Source organism: Zingiber officinale, chromosome 3A, assembly GCF_018446385.1.
Source record: "Zingiber officinale cultivar Zhangliang chromosome 3A, Zo_v1.1, whole genome shotgun sequence".
In the NCBI taxonomy this organism is placed as follows: domain Eukaryota; kingdom Viridiplantae; phylum Streptophyta; class Magnoliopsida; order Zingiberales; family Zingiberaceae; genus Zingiber; species Zingiber officinale.
The window spans coordinates 97,955,580-97,980,714 of NC_055990.1; the positions used below are offsets into that span (position 1 = coordinate 97,955,580).

Genomic DNA, 25,135 nt, shown 5'->3' on the forward strand with positions numbered 1-25,135 from the left:
ATTCTTGGACTACAACATGGTTTGACTCTAAGACGGTGATCAGCCAAGTCTAGGAGCTTCAGGTGATCTTGCATGAGATTCACTCAGAAGGAATGGTTTTGAGTGAAACTTCCAGGTGGCTACTATCATTGAGAAGTTGCCTCCAGGCTGGAAGGACTTCAAGAACTACCTGAAGCACAAGTGGAAGGAGATGAATGTGGAGGAACTCATTGTTAAACTTCGCATCGAAGAAGCCAGTAAGAGTTCATAGATAAAGTTGTTCTCTCATGCTACTGTGAAAGCCAATATGGTCAAGCACAGTTAAAACTTAAAACGAAAGAACCCCAAGACTTCTAAGATGGGACCCAGAGGAGGCATAAGCAAGAAATTCTCTAGGAAGTGCTTCAATTGTGGTCAAGTCGGTCACAAATCTTTGGAATGTAGAAAGCTGAAGAAGCAGGAGGCAAACCTGAACGAGGGACCAGAAATGGATGACCTTTGCGTTGTTGTCTCCGAATTGAACCTAGTTGGATCGAACCCACGGCAATGGTGGATTATTACTGGAGCTACCAGACATGTCTACTGCAATAATGAGTTGCTCCACAACTTTAAAGAAGTCAAAGGTGGGGACAAGTTGTTCATGGGGAACTCAGCAACCTTGGACATCATAGGCCAAGGAAAAGTAGTGCTGAAGATGACCTTAGGTAAGGACCTTACTCTGAATAACGTGTTGTATATTCCGGAGATTCAGAAGAATCTAGTGTCCAGATCACTGTTAAGCAAGCATGACTTTCGCATTATTTTTGAGTCAGACAGAGTTGTACTATCCAAGAATGAAATGTTTGTAGGAAGGGGCTATGTATCTGATGGGCTATTCAAGCTCAATGTAATGGTCATTATGCCTAAGATAAATAAAGATGAAAGTTCTTCCACTTATATGCTTGAGTCTTCATATTTGTGGCAAGACATGTTAACTACGATGTGTTGTGTAGATTAATAAACATGCAAAGCATATCTACATTCCACCTTGACCCAAACCACAAGTGTGAAACTTGTGTTAAAGCGAAAATGACTAGGTCATCCTTTCAACATGTTGAGAGAAACAACGAACCATTCGGGCTAATTCACACCGACGTATGCGATCTCAAAGGTATACCAACACGTGGTGGAAATAAATACTTCATCACTTTTATAAATGATAACACAAAATATTATTATGTGTATCTTCTCAAAAGTAAGGTTGATAAGGACAGTTATTTCTTATACCCTAATGCTATAATAGGAACTGGCTCACAAATTATACTACTGCAAATTGCTTTACATTAGAAGTTCTCAAATACAACTCTAGTTAATATTAATTAACCTAAATTTCTTATTAGAATCTCTCATATAATAGATATTTTTTTTATCATTGCTCAGATGCAAGATGAATTGATGGTTTATATTTAAAAAAAAGTAAATGCTATCATAAATTTACTATCTTAGAGAAGTTTGATTTAGTCTAAAATGAGGGGCAACAAAGGTTAATATAGAATGAACAAAGGTCAAAGATGATCAGTATATAGTCATAAAAAGATGAAGGCATTGGAACTCGAAGGTGTAAGGGATAGGAAGCCATATACAGATATAACTAGTAACATACCTTCACATAGAGTTCAATAGAAGGATGAAGTCCATATAACTAGCCCCATAACATTATTTAATGATAATGATTTCTTTGGTCTCCCTACTGTAATTAGTGTGGTGATTGTGTAACCAACTATCACACTACATTATTGTTTTGATTTTTGATTATTTTGAGTTTGCTGTGATTTATTGATTTATAGTGTTTTCAACTCAGTGATAGTAGTCTCCTTTAAATACAAATCATAAAATCTACATTTTAAAGACAACTAATAAGAACTCTACCAAGGCAGAGAAAGTATCTTCTATTTTTCAGAAAATGGTCTTATATAAAATGCTTCAACCTTCACTGGCATTGCTTTCAGAAAGAATCTTTTGCATCAAATACCTTCTTTCATTAATTTTACTGTTACAACTTGTGCATATTGCATGAACATCTGATGTGATGTGAATCTGTCACCCAAGTCATAATTTTCAGACAATAGAGTTATAGATTTACAGATGTTGTTATTCATTTGTTATTAGGTATCGGCACATCACAATGTTCAATGGCGATGAGTACTTTCTTTTTACAAAAAGACTAAACTATTTACCTAGAGAATCCTATTTCCTTGATGTTGGATCTTGGATCTCAATTTTCACTTGCATCTTTGCAGGTCTATTATTATTATCCATTTTCTGCTCTTTCTGATCCGGTTAAACTCTACAATGATCTTAGATGGAACATTAGTAGACCCCAAGGTTTTGAAGCAGTGATGCGTGTTAGATGTAGCTGGGTAAACTTGATTCTGCATTTAAAATTTCCTTACAACCTCTACCATGTTTGCTAGAAATTTTCCATAACTACAACTATTGCCTAAATGTTTTATTTTAATAGGGTCTTGAAGTTCAAGAATACTCTGGAAAATTTTGCAAAAGTGTTCCTAGTGATATTGATCTTCCTGGTGAATATTATCTTTCTAACTTATGTTAGCTAATTTCTATTTTTGATTACGTTAATGATTCTCCTAAAGCTACAACAACATCAAATTAAATTCAGCTTTTGAGCATGATGATAAAAGTACTAGATTTGTTTCTAGAAACAATATGGCACATTGAATAATAACTACTATTTCTGATGAAGCATACATGTATAAAGCTCTGAACCATATTGCAATAGTCTGTTGGACATTTGTCTGTTCTGTTCTTGTTTTTCATCGGTATTAACAAAACAGAAGAAGCTATATCTATAATAGTTAAACCAGAGTTCCCAAAACATTGAAAAAAACTATAATGTTACAAAAATTTTTAAGCCCATATCAACTAACTGCATCAGATGTGTGCCCAACTAAGTTACCACCACAATTCGTGCATGTTAAGCATTCATTTTTAAAGCATTAAGTTATAATAGACCTATGCCAAATTGATAGTGAGGAATCCTTCCATATTTGTGTCACATTGCAATCCAAGAATTGATAAGCTATATGTTTGATAGCCAAATTTGGGTACAAGTGTCAAATAGGTGTGTGGATCAATGTATCTAGAATTGGAGTATCTTATACTGACTATCTTAACATTCAAGGCATTGATTATTTTATTTCTGTGTTATTTATCATTGCTCTATTCAAGCCTTTCTTATCCGAACAAAACCATAACGGTCACATTTAAACATGAGGGCAAGCTCTAGGTGAATTCAGAATGTACATTTCAGGTTTGTGGTAGAACCTACATGAATACTAGGATTAATTGGTGTATCTCCCAAGTCCTGACCTACTTTTGTTAATGATGTCTTGCTACTAAAGACATGATAACTTCTAATACTTATAGTATCACTCGGTCATGTTATTTCTGCAGTGTGCACTTCTTTATACCACTGTGTATGGGCAACGAAGGATTTGCGTTATTAATCTCTCCCTTACTTGCACTGATAATATCAGCAGTTTGCAGCAGTTTGTGCCAATCCACTAATTTGGATGCTCAGTTTACTTGTTTGCTCAAGCAAGGTAAAGTTCTACTATCAATAATCTTCACTAGTGCCTCTTGCTTACTGGAATTATGCAATAAAACATGCTATAATTTTGTTAATTCTGAAGTTTATAAGTGTATGTTTTTGCTTGTTTAGTTTTGAAACTGCAAGTCTACTGTATAAAATATATAATATTTAATTCAGATTTTGCTAAATATTTTGCATTTGTAAATATATATACTGAAAGTGCAAGTCTACTATGCTTGCAGCTGCATGCAGCATCCCTGTGAGCCCTCTTTCTCAAGTAAGGCAACAAATCACTAATATCTGTATCAACATCCTGCATTCCCATAGAAAATTTTGTGCAACAATATCACTATTTGCAAGGATGAAGTCTATGTCGACATCCATTGAATCGAAAAGGAACTTGGTAATGCAAAGTTATCTAGATACTTTTGCTATCTTGCGTACACGTAGATATTATTTTTGATTCGAGCTTTTGATGTTTCATGGGATTTTGACTTTTTTATAACTAATTTTGAAGGATTATGACTTGTATTCCTTATTTTTAGTGATCCATTGTAAAATACAGCATCCAAATAATAATAAAATAATAAGGTTATTTGAGGAATAATCTTAACGAAATTTTTAGGAAATTTTCTGAGATTTAATCGGAGCTTGTATGACATATGTTAAGGGAATAAATTATTGGGCTAGGGGAAAGCCTGTTTAAGCTAATCCTATTTGAACAAGGAAATGTTTGATTTTTTTTAATTTCTTTTTTTCTTTTTCTCTCTTTTCCTTTGTTTCTTACCGTGCCCTAAGCCCGACGCCGACCCCTTTTTCCTCCTCCTCCACGGTTTCCTCTTCCCGAGCCTCCTCATCTCCCCCAAACCGACGGCGCCACATCGCATCGCTTCCTCTTCTTTCTCGTGATTAAAGCACTGGACAAAGGGAAACCGGGCACATCTCCTTCTCGATTTCCTTCTCTTCTCCTCTCCTCTCCTTCCCAACGAACTACCTCTGCCCTAAGCGTCTTCACCGCGAACTGCCAAATTGCGCCGACGTTGTGCAATCCATCGCCAGCCGAGCCCTAGATCCGTTCGACCCGCGTCGTCACCAGCCGAGCCCTAGATCTGTCCGACTCGCATCGTTGCCACTGTGTGCTGACAGCCGACGTCGCCGTTCATCCACCCGAGCAGCCGACGTCGAGGTCCCTTCTTTTTCTTCTCCCATCTCCCTCACTGTGGTCACATCTTTGTTGCTACCCCGAGCCCTAAATCTGATCTCTGTCCACGAGCAGGGAGTTGTTCCCAGCCGGTCCCTTTTTGTGCTACTCCGATTAGGAGTCCTCGGAGAGTCACCTCCTGATCACCTTGGTTCATTACTGCCTTTCCTTTGCGCGAGGTCGAGTTGGTGATGTTGCAGCCACCTGTTGAGTGAGAGGTGCTGTTGGAGTAGCGAATAGCCATTGGAGAAGGAGGAGGCAGGGAGGGCTGCAGGTTCAGTCAGTAGCATTACTGCTCTGCTGAATTTAGGCTGGCAAGTGCTGAGTTGGAGTACTTGATAGTGGGTAGTAGTTTTGCCTAATTCTTACTGTAACTTCTGACTTCTCTAATCGAGAGTCAACAGAGGTATTTCTAGATTTGAATGAGTTACTAGAATTGATTTAAATTTAGCTTGATATGAATTGTTGGAGGTAAATCCCTTATTTTGTCTTAACGATACAAATTTATTAAAGGATTGGGTTTAGTCCGAATGATGGCACGACTAGAGTTAATTGAGATAACCCTAGTTGATTGATGGATTAGATTTAGTTGGGGATTTGGTCTAGCTAATTAATTTATAAGTAATTAGCTAAATCTGTATATCATGTATTATAGAACTTTGATTCGAGAGCAGTGTCTCGACGTGGGATCTTTTGGATATGATCTCCATTTTTTAGGCGGGTACCTTGACTTATCTTTTAGATATTGTCATTTGATATGCATAGTGGATTTTAATGAGTAGTAATAATTATGTTATATCTGCATCGGTATGTCATTGCTTGATTCCTTCAGCATGCTTATTTATTATCTGTTTTGCATCCATTACCCTCTTGATTATTTATGCTCATAGAGGTAGTGACATACCATGCCTTATGATATACCAGACTAGACATTTACCATATTTGATACGTGTACCTAGATCTTCTTGTTTGAGCCATTTTTTTTTTGGTACATGTTTTATGGAGGTAGATATGGTTAGGATTTTCATGCTTAGTGTCACGCACCATCTCGCATGATTGCATGATGAGCGACTGTCGACTCCATTATTGTTGAGCACATCGCCAGTTACATGGATCTGCACACACAACCACTCATTGGTTAGTGGTTTTTATTCAAGCAGGGTGGGTTGCAGCAGGTTGCTCTGTCAGTGCTCCGCTGATCCACTAATGGGTAGCGTAACGCAGCGTGGTAGCAGAACAGGGATCCCTCCTCTGGACTGTCTCAGGGAGATGAGAGCATTGAGCTCCTCCACTTATGATTTGGAGTAGGAGGATAGGTGTACTCCGACAGCATCCTGTCCACTCGGTCACTGAGGATCAGTGATGGTAGAGTGCACAGTTGTCGCCCTACCCACTCGGTCTCACCATCGTATGTGAGATGGCTGACTAGCGTCAGGGGTGACCATGACATGTCATTTGCATCATATGCATGATTGCATTTATTGCTTGTGTCTGCTGCACTTTGTTTGCTGCATATTTGGTGGATGCATATGATTGACATGCATACAGGAGATATGACATTTTCGGTCTGACGACCTTATTATTATGATAGGAGGTCCTGGTGAGTACAGCTTCTCCCATTTCCTTCCGTTTTGCATTTTTCATTATTATTCTAGGAAACTGTACGCATAATTGTTACTATTAGTTATTTCCTACTATGCATGTCAGCTTGGTATCTGTTGAGTGTTGGACTCACCCTGTTGATATATTTTCTATTTCAGGTTGCAGCTGTGATGAGGTTCCAGTCGCTAGTTCCCACTAGGTGTCGAGGTGGTTTTATATTATCGGACTTGTGTTTCCTTGTTAGTGAACTACATACTTGTGATGTATGTGTTTTACACTTTGGATTTTATATCGTGCTCGGGTATGATGCCCATGCTTCCGTTGTGAAGGTTTTCCGTTGTGTTGTGTTTTCCTCGTTGTAGAGTAGGTTTTTACCATTATAACTGCGTGGTTGTGTCAACCGGATGCTGAATTATATAAACTACGTGGAATGCTTATCTTATTTCATTATATATGTTCCGACCGTGTTGGCCGAGATTTATGAGCCCTGAGGGCTTTGTAGTCAGTTCCAGATTGTCACCCGTATAGGGGAGATGCTATCGAAATTTCCTCTGGCAGGGACTCCCCCGGGACATGACATCCATATCATGTTTTTCCAACAAGACCATAGTATCCTTGAACTTTTTTTCTTTTGTTAGTTAATTAGGGAGGCATACTGTAATCTCTATCATGGTTACTATATTTTACTAGTGTATGTTATTGCTAACTCTGTTATATTTGGTAATGCAGGACAAATATCCTTATTCTCTTTCTTAACCAAGATGTCAATCTTCTTCTGCCCTATGTTCTTCAACAAAATCGAATGACCATTCTCAAGATTCAAGACAATCTTGTGATTCCCCACCAAGGGTCATCTTCTCAAGTTCTTCATCCTCAGTCTCGAGTGACTAATCCTTCAGCCCTATTGAGAGATTGGTACCTTTATTTATTTGAGGTAAATCTTCCATTGCATTTTTTTTTTGTGATTCTAGTTATACTTTTTGTTGTCTTAATCTTGGTAGGTTTTTCTATATCCGATTAGAGTTATTCTAGGTTTGTTTTGGCATTGGCTATTTATTTTCCTTTGAGATTTGAATGTAAGTTTTTATATTTTCATTTGATTGAGGAATTGGACAGTTGATATGTAGCTTGTTTCTTCTTAATCAGGGGTCCTAGATTTTTTTTGGGATGTGATCTTTCGTCGGAGACATAATATAGGTAATGTAATCCCCCTTATAAATCTGCCATGAATTTGATTTTTTTTTTTGAATCCATTGCTATTCATCGTAGGAATTGAAATTATTTTCCCTTCCATTGTGATGTTATTTCCCCAATTAGGTTGCCGTAGGAGGTGTTGGTTTTGTGTCTTATCATTTTAGTCTTGTATATATTTCTTGAAATCTCATCGACCAAGTTATGCAGAAAATTAGGTAAAGAACTTGGCATGCCTATTTATTTACAATAGCAAGAGGTAGATTTTATTTCTAGAACGAATCAAGAAATTGCCCAAAATGTTAGGGTCCTCTAAGTGAATCAAAACTCTTACTACCATTGTCATAGCGCTCGTTATGTAGTCCTGCTTATTTTTGGTTGTTTCGTTAAAATTTTCTAGTTAATAACAAGATAACATCTTTTGAATGTTTTAGAGCTTATCCATTTATACCTAATTCTAATATTTTTTTTCTTTGCGAAAAAAGTAGTTCGGCGAATTTAAAGAATGCTTACCCATCATAGATTAAAAACCATACCTTTTTGTAATAGTGATGGAGATGTAGTACAAAAGCTAGACTATATGTCTAGTAATGATAAGGGTTGCATATAGAAGAATGTAATACTTTACAACAAAGTGTGTTTATGATTGAAGAATGATAAACCGAAGTTCACATCATCATCATCATCATCAACTAGTGTCATAACTTCCTACATAACGGTCATCACTAACCCAAAATGTGAGTCATTAGCATTTCTCAAATATGCATGTGAATGTTTTTTTAGCTTGGCCAATATATCCCATGAAAAAAATTCCTTCATCTCTTGAGCATCTTGATCCTACTATCTTTGTTTTTGAATATGATTCCTTTATGAGCCAACCATAGTCAATTTTGACTAACCGTGTTTAATATTAAATTTCCTTCTTATTAAATTTCTCCGCCTCCAATCATTTTGGACCTTATGGCTAAGCTTAAGAAGATGGCTTGAAGATGTAGTTGTTCACCATATCAAGCATAATTAGACAAGAACATTTGACTTGTTTTGAAACGACCCTTACTCCTTACTCAAGACCTCCAAAACTAAAATACCTCATTCATTATTGTCAACATGCATCACATATGAACCTCACAATTTAACATATACTTTTCAAATGGAAATTCATAAGACTCTAACAACATGCACAAAGTCTCCAACTCATATCAACATAACAAATCAGGAAACAAAATTTATTAACATGCTCCTAGGGACCCTCGGACAGTGTGCTTTGTATTCCATCTCATCTTCTTGGCTACTCCACCTCCACATCCCCTATCACATCTATGGTGCCATTTTCTCCACCTGCATCATTTACAATGTGAGTCCACAGACCCAGCAAGTATATCTTCCACAAGTCGGTATGTGATAGGCATAAAAAGCAAGAATTTTAAAACTAGAAAATATAGGACTTGAACTTGCTTCGGCTATAAAACCAACTCAAGCATTTCTTACTAAGATTTAAATTCAAATGAAAATATCAAACATGGTATAGCATACACGGTAAGGAAACTCCAACATAACCAACTAAGAGTATACATGGTGCATTTGTGGCAACCCTTATTAGAGCACATTCATTCGGTCCATGATCATGAACTTTTAAAGGAATAGTCTAGGATATTATATATTCGCATACCTAAAGCCAATATCCCTTGAATCAATTTCTTTTTTCTTTTTTTTTTTTTTAATTTGGAAGGCCCTCCCCGGAGCTCATCCGAGGGCACCTATCTCGTACTATCACCATACATGCACCTAAACCCCAGTACATTGGACATAACGTACTTCTTTCACACCATGCAAGCATATATGCATATTACTTAGTCGAACCTTATGGCATAAACATGATATCTCTACATGTGGTCATAGTTCTATCATACCAGGTTTCACAAGTTACATATATAGTAATTAAACCTGTTTTCATAAGAAGAGCTACTTAAACTCCAAACACCTCATGAAAAGCTTCGACATTTTGAGGTAGCGAGGAGAAACAACCACTAATGAAATATGAGCAGTGGTATAGCAAGAATTCTGATAGGAAAGAAAACTAAAACCGAATTGCAAATCCCACAATTTACATGCATAGTAATTAAGCCTATTTTCATAAGAAGAGCTACTTAAAACACCAAACATTTCATGAACAGCTTCGGCATTTCGAGATAGCAAGGAGAAACTACCACTAATGAAATCTGAATAGAGGTATAGCAAGTTTTCTGTTATGAAAGTAAACTAAAATTGAATTGCAATCCCACCCTCTTTGTTCCACATTTTCATCTATCATGAAGTAACGAACAAGATCTCCGATTCGAATCACAATCTCCCAAATCAAACCCCCACTTTTAGATCTACCCAAGAATACAAAACTGACCTGTCTTGAAGAAACAAGATAGATACAAGATGGTTCGCAACCTACTTAATCTATCCCGAGGAAATCCAGAGTTATAACAAAAAACAAGAACACAACAAATCGCAAATCACTTCTACACCCCTTACTAAAACTCATCAAGACAAGAAAAACAAATTCTCATTTCAATCGTATATATTGAAGCAAAAGGAATCTGGAGCAAAACACAGAAAATCGAGCAAAAATCCCTAGCGCGGAATAGGAGAACATCCAAAGCCTTATTCTTGCCTACCTAAAGAAAACCCTATCCCATACCTACAAAGGGGAAAGCTACTTGCCTTCCCTTTTTGGTGTCGTTGACCAACTGGCAGTGCTAAAGTTCGCCACTGGCTTCGAACTACTCCGATAAAGTGACGGCGTCGGATCGATGGCGATGGGCGGCGCCACGTCAATGGAGAGTGGTAACGGGGAATTGGTAGAAGGTGAGCGGCGGAAGGGTTAGACGAATAAGACCTAGGGTTTAATATAATCCTTAGAATTATATACTCAATCAACTCCCAACTTGATTGGGTGTTCAAACTAGATATGTCGCCCTAAAACATGTCATACGAGTTCTTTTAAAATCCAAAAAATATTCTATAAATTCCTAAAAAATTTTATAAGTTATTTTCTTTTAATTAACATCCATTATTTTATTTCCATCTGACTCGTGAGACCTTACATGTTTTCACAAAATGAATACCAAAAGAGAGTGGTTCCACTGCTTGTTAAAATTATATAATAATTGAATTATAAATGTTCCCATTAAAGACCAACACCAAGTAATAGAATCTTCCTTGTTAAGAATCATTTGGATTGAACTATTTCTAGATCAACAAAAAAATCAAGTTCTTTTCTAGAGAATTGTCCATGTAGCTCAACCTCCATATTTTAATTTTTTATAATTTTATTCTTAGTATTGCATTTGTCATAGAAGTATTTGATTTACGCTTTAGTAGTAGATTCTTATGTCATGTATCCTCCTAAGCCTGATATTTGTCAGATTATTGACTTATATTTTGCTGAAAGAAATAAAACTATTATTTCACTTTGTGTAAACTCTTCTAGATATAGCACCTTTTTTAGTTTGGGCAAGAATCATTCTAATATGTTTTGCAAGACTAAACATGGTTTGAAATTTTATACCATGTTGGGGTGAATGATTGAAATGTATGATTCCGATAAAATCGCCGAAACTCGATACAACTTAGCATCATGGTTTAAAATCTCAAGTCGATACTCTAATGCTCCAATATTGAGTTTCAATGATTTAATAGAATGATATGATTTGACAATTTCGCCTGACTTGATACAATTTTTTAAATCATGCTCTGCATAGACAATGTTTCCTTCCTATGCTTCATCTTCTTCCTTCTTCAATTCTAATCCATTATCGACATAATGCATCAAAATATCGACACAATACTAAAACAATATTATTTTAGTGAAAAATCAAAACTTCAACACGACTCAAGATTTTGAACCTTAATTGGAATTAAGTACTAAATATCAAACTCTTTAAATCGTTTGGATCAACCAATCTTCACCGCCAGTGACTAAGATTAGTTACATGTGTAACTCAATATAAAGAACTCTTAAACTTCCAAGATTTTTTAGTTGAGTCACCATGTTCCATCTTAAGACAACCAATTCTAGAAATATGAACATGAGTTTGTGTGTCCATAAGAATCTTTTTCTCATCTATCAACCTTATGCATCACCTAAGTAGGTAAAAAATATATGCTAGATTGATGTAAAATTAAACTGCTGAAGACACTTTTAATAATTGTTAATATACTTCTATTTCTTGTTGACAGTTGCTTCCCTTGATAGTGATGTAATGTTGTTGCTAGTTTTTAAATACGTGATTGCTTGTATTCTCTACTAAAAGCACAAACATTTTATAGGAAATTCTTGAACTCGAGTTGTATACACATCTAAAACAAGTGCTTAATGACTTGTCCCTTTATCCAAGTAGGCAAGTGTGGGTTTTCCATAGTTTATCCATTAGCCCACTAAAACAAGAGAATGCAACTAGGACAATATTTCTTTTGGATCAACCTTGACAAACGAGGAAGATAAAAAAAATACTTTGTTAACAATAATAAAATAAGATAAAATTATTTAAATATAGATGATGATATAGTAGGAGCGGATAGAGTCCAATGACATAGAAGGATCCATATAACCAACCTCACTTAGTGGGATAACAGTTGATTGTTGTTGTTGTATTAGCCTTGACAAGAAACAATGTATCGTCAACCAGTTGAATTACCAAAGGAGGTTGCTACTAACTAGCAAAAAATAAAATAAAATAAAATAAAATAAAAATTAAATGATGCTCCTTATGTTTACCATGTTTAAGGATCTTTGTAAACTCATTGTGGGCAATGTGAATAAATGAAGAGAAAAGAGTTTGTGTGCATAATGTGCCAAAAAACAATTATAAAGGTTTTTTTTTTTAAAAAAATCTATCTTCAATACAACTTCTTTATTATTCTTTTGACACTAATTTATTATTTCAATTATAGTCATAAAGCTATGCTTCTGCACCTTAAGGAAAGCAAAGCAATTAGGAGGCACTATATCACTAATTAATTGTTGAAGTCTAAGTGCCAACACTTTAGAGATGACTTTAATAATACATTTTCTACTGCAATTGGGTATGATTTCACTACACATTTTCTGTAAGTTTAGTAAGTCCATGAATAGTAGCTTCAGTCTCAGCATGAGTAAACGACTCAACCAATGAAAAAAAAGAAACATTTTTATGATATTTCAATCTCTTATATGTAAAACAACTAAGGGATTAAATTGTCTTTATATAATTCTTTTAAAATGATTTGTAGAACCATCAAGTATATACCTTTGATCAGTTTCCATTAGATCTTCAATTTGCAATTAGGTAATAGAAGGTTTAATATTATTACTATGAGCTATACAATGAAGATATGAAGCATTTTCACCAACTTCCCAAGTGCACTTATCAAATCTCCATCTGATTGTAGTTGCCTAGTTTAGCCCATATGATCATTTTAAGTCAACATTGATTTGACAAGTGTTTCATTCAAAGAATTGACCATATCTGTTAGCTATTTTATCAGATTCCTTTGAGGGGTACCCCTGTCACGCCCAAGAGGAGTCCCTGTCCGAGAAAATTTCGGCAGCATCTCCCCTGTACGGTGGATAATCTGAAACTTTTCTACATCCTCACATACCTCAGCCACAGGCGGCTGGAATAATAAAAACAATAAAAATACAACCACACATTCCACGCAGTTTATATAACAAGTAAACAGAAAGATAATACCCTGACTCGAAATCAACCCTACTCCACTACACTCGATGAACTCACCTCTTCTGCCGTCCAGGCAGGCATGTAGTAGAATAAATCCAAATCCAAATCCATTGACATAATAAAATCCATACAATGTCCATAAGTAAAATAATCCAAAACATAACAAGTTCAAAACAGTCTAGAAAAACCAAAAGGAAACCAATCATATCCTCAAGGTCCAGAGGGACCAAAGACTGGAACTCTCACGACAGCATCAACCCGAAAATATCAACAATGGAGGCGGGTGAGTCCAACACTCAGCAGGTCAATTTATATACAAAGTAGGAAATAACACCTAGCACTAATCATGCGCACCTGATATAAGAAAGATAAAAATATGCATATGAAGTAAATAGGAGAATACTAACCAGGACCTGAGTATAAGGTCAAACAATCCGAGTGGTATAGGAATCTGTGCATGTCAAACATAGGTATCCAAACAATATGCAGATATAAATGCAGCAAACACAAACACAGCAATAAATGCATCATGCATATGATGCCAATGATGCGTCCCGGTCACCCCGACGTCGATCACCTCACACAATAGTGAGGCCGAGTGGTAGGGCTGTGACAACCGTGCACTCTGTCGTCACTACTCCCGATGAGTGACCGAGTGGACGGATCTGTCGGAGTACACCTATCCTCCTACCCCAAATCATAAATGAGCGCAATGCTCTCATCTCCGGTACACGTGACGGGAGGAATCCCTCCCGGATAACACGTTGTGTCACACTACCCATGAGCGGACCAACGGTGCCTAACAGAGTCCCTCTGCCTGAATCGACCACTAACCCATGAGTGGTGGTGTGTGCAGATCCATGTAACTGGCGTTGTGCTCAACAATAATGGAGCGGACTATCGCACAGCATGCAATCATGCAAATGGTGCATGACAATAACCATAAAAACATCCTGACCTAATCCATATATATAGAAAAGTGCACCCTAGGTCAACGAATCATATCGAATCAAAGGTACACAGAAGATATAAAAAAACCTAGGTCCTGAACATGGTGAAGCATGGTATATCATTACCCCCTATAAGCATGTATAAACAAATAAAGTATACATGGGATGCAAATCAAGCAATCAATCAATCATGTATCAGATATTGGGTAGTGACTAACCGAAACAAATAAACGACATAATTAATGCAACTTGTTATATTCACTACTATGTATATCAAATGACATAAGTCAAAAGTACCCGCCTCCGATAAAATGGTCCAAATCTGACTCCGAGATACTCGTCTCGCGTCAAGGTCCTGTATTTTAAACATAAGGTCTAGTTTAGCTAATTCTATCATACCACAATTAGCCAAATTAAATTCTAATCCAATTTAAGAAGTTCTAAATTGGATCCAACTAATCCATCCAACAAAATTAATGAACCCTAATTAAATAAAATCAGTGGGTCCACCAGGGTTAGTTCCTTAACCCTAATCATAACATGAGATTAAAAATCTAAAGCTAATCCAATCTACCAATCTCCAACATATACCTAATTAATATACACGAAGCTCAAAAACCCTAAACCTTACCTCAAATTTTTCGATGCCTCAGTGCTGCTCAAATCCTGAAGAACTTACTGTCGAGACCCGGAGAAGCTGCTGTGGGAAAACAGTGACAAGTACCATAGTTATCAACCAACAAATTCAGCACAGGATCCAAATCAAAAATCCAAATACCCCTTTTTGCCTTACCTAACTCGCTACCCCCTGTTCTCCTCACTGCCGGCGGCTGGTGGCGAAGAAGGAGGATCCGGTGGTGAGGTCTAGGACAGAAATGTTTGGCCGGCTAGGAAAAATTCCAATGGCTGGCAACCGAAGATCGGCAGGGCTCATCTAGGGCTTGCTTTTGCCGTGAATAGGGCGTCTCCGAGAAAAAGGAGGCAAGGCCGGCTGTGAGATCAAACCTAGGGCACGGGCAGAGGAGGAGGTTCGGTGGTGGCGAGAGGTGGCTGTCGGAGAGGGCGTCGGTGCTTAGGCTCGGCGTCGGGTCGGAGTGACGGCGACGCGGCTAGAGCTCGGTGGACCTGGTGGCCGACGCTCGAAGAAGAGGAGAAGGAAAGGCCGGCTGCCGGCGCTAGGGCACAGGTGACGGCTATAGAAGGGGTGGCTCCCGGCGGTGTTAGGCTCGGGTGGCTGACGGCTAGGGCACAGATTCGGTGGGGAAGAAGGAAAGGCTCGGCGAGGGAGAAGTATAGAAGAGGAAGAAGAGAGGTCGCGTCGGGGAAGAGAGGAAGAAGAGTCGGGATCGGGGTTTTGGGGGAAATAAAAAGAAAAGGAAAAGGTTTTATAAATAAAACATTTCCTCCATTAAATGGGTATCCCAAACAGGCTTAATCCGAACCCGAAATTGATCCCCTCAAAACCCGTCTTACGAGCTCCGAAAAATTCCCAGAAAATTTCTAAAAATTCTGAAAAAATTACATATTAATATTCGCCTATTTTTCGGTATTTTACAACCCCTCATCAAGTCACCTATTAAGCTGAGAGAAACCTATATCCACTGATATTATCTTTCCAAGTAAGCTATCCTTTGTATTGGATTTAAATTTCTAAAAATTTTAATTTTCGTTAAAGTATATCATAGTTCCTCTGATATGGGTTAGGTTTTATGGGCCTTCAGATGAGGAAAGAAAAGGAAGAAAAAGTCAAAGAAGGTAGGCCAATATCGGTAGATACATGCATGCCGAACGAAGGTATAGTAGGCCAATATCGATCGATACATGCCTGCCGAACGAAGGTAGGCCAATATCGGTCGATACATGCCTGCCGAACGAAGGTAGGCCAATATCGGTCGATACATGCCTGCCAAACGAAGGTAGGCCAATATCGGTCGATACATGCTTGCCATATGAAGGTAAGTTAATAACGACTGATGCACACTCCAGAGCAAAGATAAACCAATATCGGCCGATACATGCCTTCCGAGCGAAGGTAGGACAATATCGGTCGATACATGCCTTCCGAGCGAAGGTAGGACAATATCGGTCGATACATGCCTGCCGTATAAAGGTAAATCAATATCGGATGATACGTGCCTTCCGAGCGAAGGTAGGCCAATATCGGTCGATACATGCCTGCCGTATAAAGGTAAATCAATATCGGTCGATATGTGCCTTCCGAGCGAAGGTAGGCCAATATCGGTCGACACATGCCTGCCGAACGAAGGTAGGCCAATAGCTGCCAATACATGATTGCCGTGTGAAGGTAAGCCAATAAAGACCGATACATACTCTAAAGCAAAGATAGACCAATATCGGCCAAAAGGGTTAATGAATACCTCAGAAACATGTTAGATAGAATATTATTTTGACACAATAAAGATACAAAAAGTCACATGAAGAAGAATCATACATGAATATACCGAATGGAATAATTCAGGATAGAGAATATATATTTTGGCGGGAAATATGCTTTCAGATTGTCTTGCAGGCATTAAACGACAAAGAAGGTACATCTGGGGTACAAAAAAGATTCCTTAAAAATCATCTTCCTCAAGTACGCAGCTGATGTCATAACGAACTCTAATAAACCGGGGTCCACTTCATGACTACGGAGGTTATATGAAGTGGTATAAAAGGGGGAATCCTCTCCGTTGGCTGGGTAAGTTCACATCTCTAATTCTGAGACTACTGTTCATCTTCTTTCTTCTTCCTTTCCTCGGCATCAAGGGAGATCCCTAACTTGAGCGTCGGAGGGCCTAGCTAGGGATTCCCACCCCGGTCTTAGGTCACTAACGATAGTGTTGATTGGTCTCTTGTGAGCAGGGAGCCTCGGGAGCTTGAAGGTCCGGTTTTCTCTTATTTGGACGGGGATTTCTTCCTATCTATCAGATCTCCTTCGGTGATTTGGGTTTTCTCCCGATCCGCTTTGGGTTTCTCGGGTCGAGGTTTCACCGTCATTATCCTTCGTCATTATCGTGGGTCTCCTTCTCCCGGATCTCCTTCACGGTCAGCTTCTCAGACATGATCAAATTTGGCGCCGTTTGTGGGAAACTTCGCCTGAATCTGAGACTACGTGATGGAAGAGGCTGGGAAGTCGAACCTACTTACTATCAGTCGCGAAGATTTGGATCTTCTCATTAATTCCCATGTTCAGAAAGCTCTACAACAACAGCAGCAACAATTGCAAGCTCATACTGGGGTCACTTTGCCGACGGCTCATCATCCTGCGATATCAACTACTGAGCATCGGAAAGGAAAGGAGATGGAAGAAGAAGAACCTTTATATTTTCCTCCAGCTACTGTCTCTCCAACCAGGCGTCCACGAGCTTTCCTTCGCACTCCCTTGGATCCAGGGGGTAAGAGGCCTGTGTTCCAAGAGTCCTCTGGGGAGGCACCGGATAGAGAGAAGCGTAAGATTAAAATGATAACCAGTGATAGTTCACCAGAAAAGGTCATCTCCCCATTTTCACAAAGTGTATTAGATGACCCACTTCCCAAGCGATATCAGAATCTGCAAATTGGAGAATATACCGGAACCACAGATCCGGAAGATCATTTGTTAAAGTTTGAGAATGTAGCCTTGTTGCAACAATTCTCCGATGGGGTGAAGTGTCGGATGTTTCTCACTACTCTTGGGGGAGCAGCGCAACGCTGGTTCAAGAGATTGCCTGAAAAGTCTATTCGAAAATTTAAAGATTTCAAGAAAGTCTTTATACATCATTTCTCCAGCAACAAAAGGTATCATAAGACCCCGTGGAGCCTATTCTCAATTAAACAGACGTCTAAAGAATCCATCCGGGCGTATATTAAAAGGTTCAATCAGGTAGCTATAGATGTACCTAATGCTACTACTGAAATATTAGTGAGTGCTTTCTCTCAGGGCCTAAATGATAATGATTTCTTTAAAGATCTGGTAAGAAATCCTCCTGTTAATTTTGATTCCCTGATTGAACGTGCCACTGAGTTCATTAACGTAGAAGAAGCCCAAGCTGCTCGTAGGAAAGAAGGTGTTCCCTCTTCTCCTACTCATGTGAAGGAGAAGGCTCCAACCCCGGTACCCCCACCCAGAGGACCTAGAACTGCTCATCCATCTCATCGGCAACCAGATTATCGTCCACAAGCTGTACAGCATGTAGAGATGCAGCCGGAGGCACCGAGGAGATGGTGTACTTATCATAAAACTAGCAGTCATCACTCTGATGACTGTTTCGTTTTGAGAAATAGAAGAGTCAATAAAGAGCGCTATCAGAAACAAAACTATTACCGGCAACAATACCCCAGGCAGCAAAGTCCACTCAAACCAGAATATCACCCGGATGGAACCCGACAAGAAGCAATGCCGGTCCCAGCTAGTACTAGCCAAGTATCAGATAAAGCACCATCCGAAGCCACAATGACTCGTCAGGAAGAGAACAGAAACAATGCTGCCCGGGGAAATATTAACATGATTACGGGCGGACCCACTGATGGGGATTCCAACAGAGCCAGAAAAGCACATGTCCGAAGGTTGGAGATTCATGCAGTAGGATGCAGTATGGAACGAGCAGCCGGTCCTGAAATAAGATTCGGGCCCAAGGATCTTGAGGGGGTAGAGATACCTCATGATGACGCATTAATCATCAAAGCTGTGATAGCCAACTATGCCATCGCCCGTACCTTCATAGATACTGGCAGCTCAGTCAACATTATATTCAAAAAGGCTTTTGATCAGCTACAAGTTGACCCCAGTGAACTTCAACCGATTGCAACTCCTCTGTATGGATTCACAGGCAATGAAGTGCAACCCTTGGGTCAAATAAAATTGGCCATTTCTCTGGGAGAGGAACCCCTGATGAGAACCAGGAGATCCTACTTTATGGTAGTAGATGCTCCATCTTCTTATAATGTGATATTGGGTCGGCCCACCCTGAATGAATTCAGGGCGGTCGTTTCTACTTTCTGTCAGAAGATTAAGTTTCCCGTGGAGGATCAGGTCGGAGAAGTACGAGGCGATCAAAAGACAGCCCGAAAATGTTACGTAGAAATCATTCGAACTGAGGCCAACACCGCTCGAAAGATTCAAAGAATGGAAGTTAATGCCATTCGCGAAAAGCAGCCCGTCTTGGTTTACGAAGAAAAGGAAGAAGTTCAAATCCAAACTGGGCGGCCAGAAGCTACCACCTACGTTGCAGCCGATCTCGATCCTGATCTTAAAGCTGAGTTGGTGCAATGTTTGAAGAAGAATAATGATGTATTTGCCTGGACTCCTAAAGAAGTTTCGGGCATTTCTCCTGCTGTCATGGAACATTCATTACATGTCTTTCCGGATGCCCGCCCTATCATGCAAAGAAAGAGGAGTTTCAGTATGGAGCAAAATCAGATTATCAAGGAAGAAATAACCTAGCTTATGGAGGCCGGATACATTAGGGAAGTGCAATTCCCAAGTTGGTTGGCTAATGTGGTGTTAGTCTCTAAACCTGGGAATAAATGGCGAGTGTGCATTGACTTTCGAGATCTCAACAAAGCTTGCCCGAAGGATTACTATCCCTTACCCAGGATTGATCAACTAGTTGATTCTACTGCCGGATGCGAATATATTTCCATGCTGGATGCATATCAAGGTTATCATCAAGTCCCCTTGGCCAAAGAGGATCAAGAAAAGGTTAGTTTTATAACATCTGAAGGCACTTATTGTTATAATGTTATGCCTTTTGGACTAAAGAATGCAGGAGCAACCTATCAAAGGCTTATGAATAAGGTTTTTCAAAAGCAGATCGGTAGGAATATGGAAGTATATGTTGATGACATCTTAATTAAGTCTCTTCAAGCTGCTGATCTATGCAGGGATATAGAGGAGACTTGCAAGACATTAAGACAGTATGGGCTCAAGTTGAACCCAAGTAAGTGCTTGTTCGGCGCAAAGGGAGGAAAATTCCTGGGATATATGGTGTCCGAACGGGGAATAGAGGCCAACCCGAGCAAGGTCAAGGCATTGCAGAGCATGGAGCCACCCCGCAACCTGAGAGAAGCTCAAAGGTTGACAGGCCGAATCACAGCCTTATCTAGATTTATTTCCAGATCAGCCGATCGCAGTTTTCATTTCTTTAAAATACTCAGGAAAGCTACTAAGTTTCAATGGAATGAAGAATGCGATAAGGCTTTTCAGGAATTGAAAGATTATTTAGCTACCCTCCCTGTGTTGGCTAAACCTATGGCATGAGAGACTTTGTGGGTGTATTTGTCGGCTAATGAAAACGCCGTAGGCTCTGTATTAGTCAGACAGGACGGAAAAGAGCAACAACCTGTATATTTTTCTAGTCATTTATTAAAAGGAGCGGAGTGTAGATACACTACACTAGAAAAACTGGCTTATGCTCTGATATTGACTGCTCAGAGGTTGCGCCCATACTTCTTAGCACATGAAATTATTGTCTTAACCAATAGCACTCTCGGACGGGTATTGCTCAACCCAGAAGCATCAGGACGGTTAGTCAAATGGACGACCGAGCTTAGGGAATATGACATCCAATATCAACCCCGCTCGGCCATCAAGGCACAATCTCTAGCAGATTTCATCATAGAGCTTCAGGGCCCAGAAGAAGAAGATACCTGGAAAATTTATGTGGATGGATCTGCAACCAGACAAGGCAGTGGGATTGGTATTCTTCTTATATCCCCAAAAGAAGATAGACTTCAACTCTCCATTAGATTAAATTACAGAGCCACCAACAATGAGGCTGAATATGAAGCTCTCATAGCTGGCTTACAAGCTGCTCGGCATGTAGGAGCAGTTCGAGTCCTTATATATTCTGATTCTCAGCTAGCAGCTCAACAATTATCAGGAAATTTTGAAATCAATAATGACAGGCTTAAGTTATATGCAGAGGCATTCGATAAGATGAAGTCTCAATTTCAAGATATGAGCATACAAAAAATTCCTCGATCAGAGAATCAAGTGGCAGATGAATTAGCTAAGCTAGCCTCTGCTGTAGTACCATGGAGTCTTGATCGACCAGTAGAACAGACCCTGTTAATTTCCTGTATTGAAAGACAAACTGATATAGAAATTCAAGGCGATTGGCGAGCTCAAATTATATTATATTTACAACAAGGTCTCCTTCCGAGAGATACAGAACAAGCCAGGGTATTTAAGAAACGAGCTGCTCGATATACTATGGTGGGGGAACAATTATATAAAAGGGCTTTTTCCAGACCTTTGCTCAAGTGTGTAGGCACAGAAGACACACAATTTATTTTACAGGAGGTGCATCAGGGCTCTTGTGGTAGTCATATAGGAGGAAGATCTTTGGCTCGTAAAATCCTCCTAGCGGGATATTTCTGGCCTACTCTACATGAAGATGCAGCTAAATTGGTAAGAACTTGTATTTCTTGTCAAAAGCATCAGAATATATTACATCATCCTACCCAGTTATTAAGAACCTCTATAGTCCCGTGTCCCTTCGATCAATGGGGTATGGACATAGTGGGTCCATTTCCTATGGCCACTGCACAGAGGAGGTTCTTGCTGGTGGCTGTGGATTATTTCTCTAAATGGGTGGAAGCAGAACCACTAGCTAGAATTACAGAAGACGCGGTCATTAAATTCTTATGGAAAAATATAATCTGTAGGTTTGGCATTCCTCATAAGTTGGTCTCTGATAATGGAAGGCAGTTTCAAGGTGATAGAATCCTAGACTGGTGTCAAAGTTATGGGATTACCCAGGCCTTCACCTCTGTAGCTTACCCGCAGAGCAATGGTCAAACAGAAGTAACTAATAGGGAGATTATTAAAGGACTAAAAACTAAGCTAGATCATGTTGGAGGTGGCTGGGTAGATGAGTTACCCAGTGTTCTCTGGGCATATCGTACTACGCCTCGTGAAGCTACGGGAATCACTCCTTTCCAACTAGTCTATGGAGGAGAGGCAGTAATCCCCATTGAGGTAGGAGTAGAGTCTGACAGAAGATAATTGTATGATGAAGATAATAGAGACCGACGACTTATGGAGCTGGACTTAATCGAGGAAATAAGGGATAAAGCTAATACTCGTCTTATATCATATCGACAAAGGATGAGACAGAATTATAACAAAAGGGTCATCCCCAGATTCTTCCAAGTAGGGGATTTAGTATGGAAACGAGTTAAGCCTGTGGGAGATGTCAGCAAGTTGGCACCACAGTGGGGAGGGCCTTATAAAGTGATAGAAAAGCTTGCGTCAGGCTCATACTATCTCCAAGATGCCGAAGGAAGAATGTTGGAACGCCCTTGGAGCGCTAATCATTTGCAACCCTATCGAACCTGATTTGATCATATTACTTTAAATATGTTCACAGTTATTGAAAATCCCAGGCGAGTTGAGATACTTACAGTCTATGTACTTTGTTTCTTTGATGAAAGTCAATCCAGGAAATAAATATGGTTCATACAAATTGATAAATATCAGGAGAAGCCTCCTTTCTATTTTTCAAGTAGTAGAATAAGGGGAGATCATAAAGGCCTATTCAGCTCCCCTCCAGGAATTACAAGCCAACACGAGGTTAGCCCAAGTATTTTCGTACAGATCAAAGTCAATCGAGAAAATCCTATGAAGTAACCCGGTAAGGTCTTCATAGGAAGACTCGGAGACTATAAACCAAAGTCGATTGAGAAAATCTTATGAAGTAACCCGGTTGGGTTTTCATAGGAAGACTCGGAGACTATAAACCAAAGTCGATCGGGAAGATTCTATGAAGTAACCCGGCAGGCCTTCATGGGAAAAACCGGAGACTATAAACTGAGACAAAGTAAAGTCGATCGGGAAGATTCTATGAAGTAACCCGGTCGGGTCTTCATAGGAAGACTCGGAGACTATAAACCAAAGTCGATCGGGAAGATTCTATGAAGTAACCCGGCAGGCCTTCATGGAAAAAACCGGAGACTATAAACTGAGACAAAGCAAATTCGATCGAGAAAATCCTATGAAGTAACCCGGTTGGGTTTTCATAGGAAGACTCGGAGACTATAAACAAAAGTCGATCGGGAAGATTCTATGAAGTAACCCGGCAGGCCTTCATGGGAAAAACCGGAGACTATAAACTGAGACAAAGCAAAGTCAATCGAGAAAATCCTATGAAGTAACCCGGTCGGGTCTTCATAGGAAGACTCGGAGACTATAAACCAAAGTCGATCGGGAAGATTCTAGAAGTAACCCGGCAGGCCTTCATGGAAAAAATCGGAGACTATAAACTGAGACAAAACAAAGTCGATCGAGAAAATCCTATGAAGTAACCCGGTCGGGTTTTCATAGGAAGACTCGGAGACTATAAACCAAAGTCGATTGGGAAGATTCTATGAAATACATCAGGCAAGGTTTCACGGATGAAATCAGAGATTTCGAACCAACGCAAGGTATAATTGGTCAGGGAATCTCCGGGCTTCGAAGCCTAATTAAGCAGGAAGTGAAAAGGGATTCTATATGGGAGCTCAGATATATGAAAGTCTTTATTCAAAATCCGGTTGGAATATTATACTTAATCTGAAGATCAATAATACAATTCCGGATCAAGTCTCAACTAAGATCATTCATCCCCGGGAAGATACAGAGCATACCGGATGTTACTTAAGGAAGAATCCATCAAGATAAGGTTTAATTCTGAAAGATGAACAAGGGATTTTTTCCCATGAAGTTTATACTTAGCAATCAAAAGCATGTCAGGAAGGGGTATTCTTGAACTAGCATGAAGAAAAAGCAAGTAAGTGTTACAGTTTTTCTTACACCTTGCAAGTACTTAATTCCTCAAATGCACTTTTTCCACTGTCAATTCTTACTTTACAAATTTTATGAATACCTTCTTTAAACATCCGGGAAAGGGCCTTTTAAATCTGAGGGTAGTTCTTCATTAAGCCTGCGGCGATTTATGAAAGAGAGGGGAGGTTCCCTGGGTAAATATCCACCCTCTTTTAGCTGTCGAAGAACCCCCGATACGGAATGATTTAGCGCACCCACTATCCTGCGAACAAATTCCCGGGCAAATGCTGGCGACTTTAAGTAAGCTTGCCGCCACTCTCCCCATCGACTCTTTTCCTGCTCCTTGTAACGCTGGAAATCAGCTTGCAGTTTTGAGTTTTGTTCTTTTAAAACATCCTTCTCCGATCTCAGCTGTTCCAATTCCTTCTGGAGCAGTGATAATTCGTTATCTTGAGCTTTCCTCAGCTCTTGTTCCTGTAGAATAGTGAAATCATGAGAAGCCAGGTCCTGAGCTTGGTCAGAAAGACAAGCATTATGAAGCCTTTCTACTTTCTCTAAGATAAGACTTTTCTGAGAAGCATCTAAGAGAGCTTTCTCTTTCAAAGCGATCTCCAATCGAAGACCTGAATGCAGTCTCTCCACCTGTAATTCTAACGTCTTCCTAGCAAGCTCTTTGTCTTTCAGCAGTTGTTGACATTCCTCCAATGCTTGCTTCAGGGTTCCCAATTGTTGATTTTGCAAGACCACCTGTTCTTGCAACTGAGCCCTATCACTACTAGAAGAAGGTGAGGCAACCTTCAATGTCTCTAGTTGAGCTTTCAACTTAGTGTTCTCATGATCTTTAGCTGTGAGCAGCTGATCGATATGCAGACTTGTGGCTAGAAACTAAATAAAAGGATAACGTGGGTTAAAGATACAGTTACAAAGCTAATAAACACATAACTAGGAATACTTACAGCCACTGCCTGACGACTATGGCGATCCGCTCGATGTGGGAGACTAAGGCCTCGCAATTGTTTATAACCTTGTGACCAAGATTCAGCCAATAAACCTTGCAATTGCAAAGTACCATAGCCAGGAGGACTAGAAGGTTGTCCCAATTGAGAAGGTAAGCCCGCTGCTACTCTAAATAAAGGAGGAGGATGAGAGGAAGCCGGG

At 39.5% G+C, this 25,135-nt stretch overlaps 1 long non-coding RNA gene across 2 annotated transcripts in view; it reads left to right on the forward strand.

Moving 5' to 3' along the window:
- LOC122052115 overlaps positions 1 to 25,135 on the forward strand; it is an 89,295-nt gene that overhangs the window by 46,756 nt on the left and 17,404 nt on the right. For both annotated transcript variants that reach the window (XR_006131873.1, XR_006131874.1), the window contains 7 exons: positions 2,259 to 2,378; positions 2,480 to 2,546; positions 3,436 to 3,584; positions 3,817 to 3,977; positions 6,536 to 6,584; positions 7,107 to 7,311; positions 7,524 to 7,574. This is a non-coding gene — a long non-coding RNA (uncharacterized LOC122052115). The remainder of the gene's footprint in view (positions 1 to 2,258; positions 2,379 to 2,479; positions 2,547 to 3,435; positions 3,585 to 3,816; positions 3,978 to 6,535; positions 6,585 to 7,106; positions 7,312 to 7,523; positions 7,575 to 25,135) is intronic.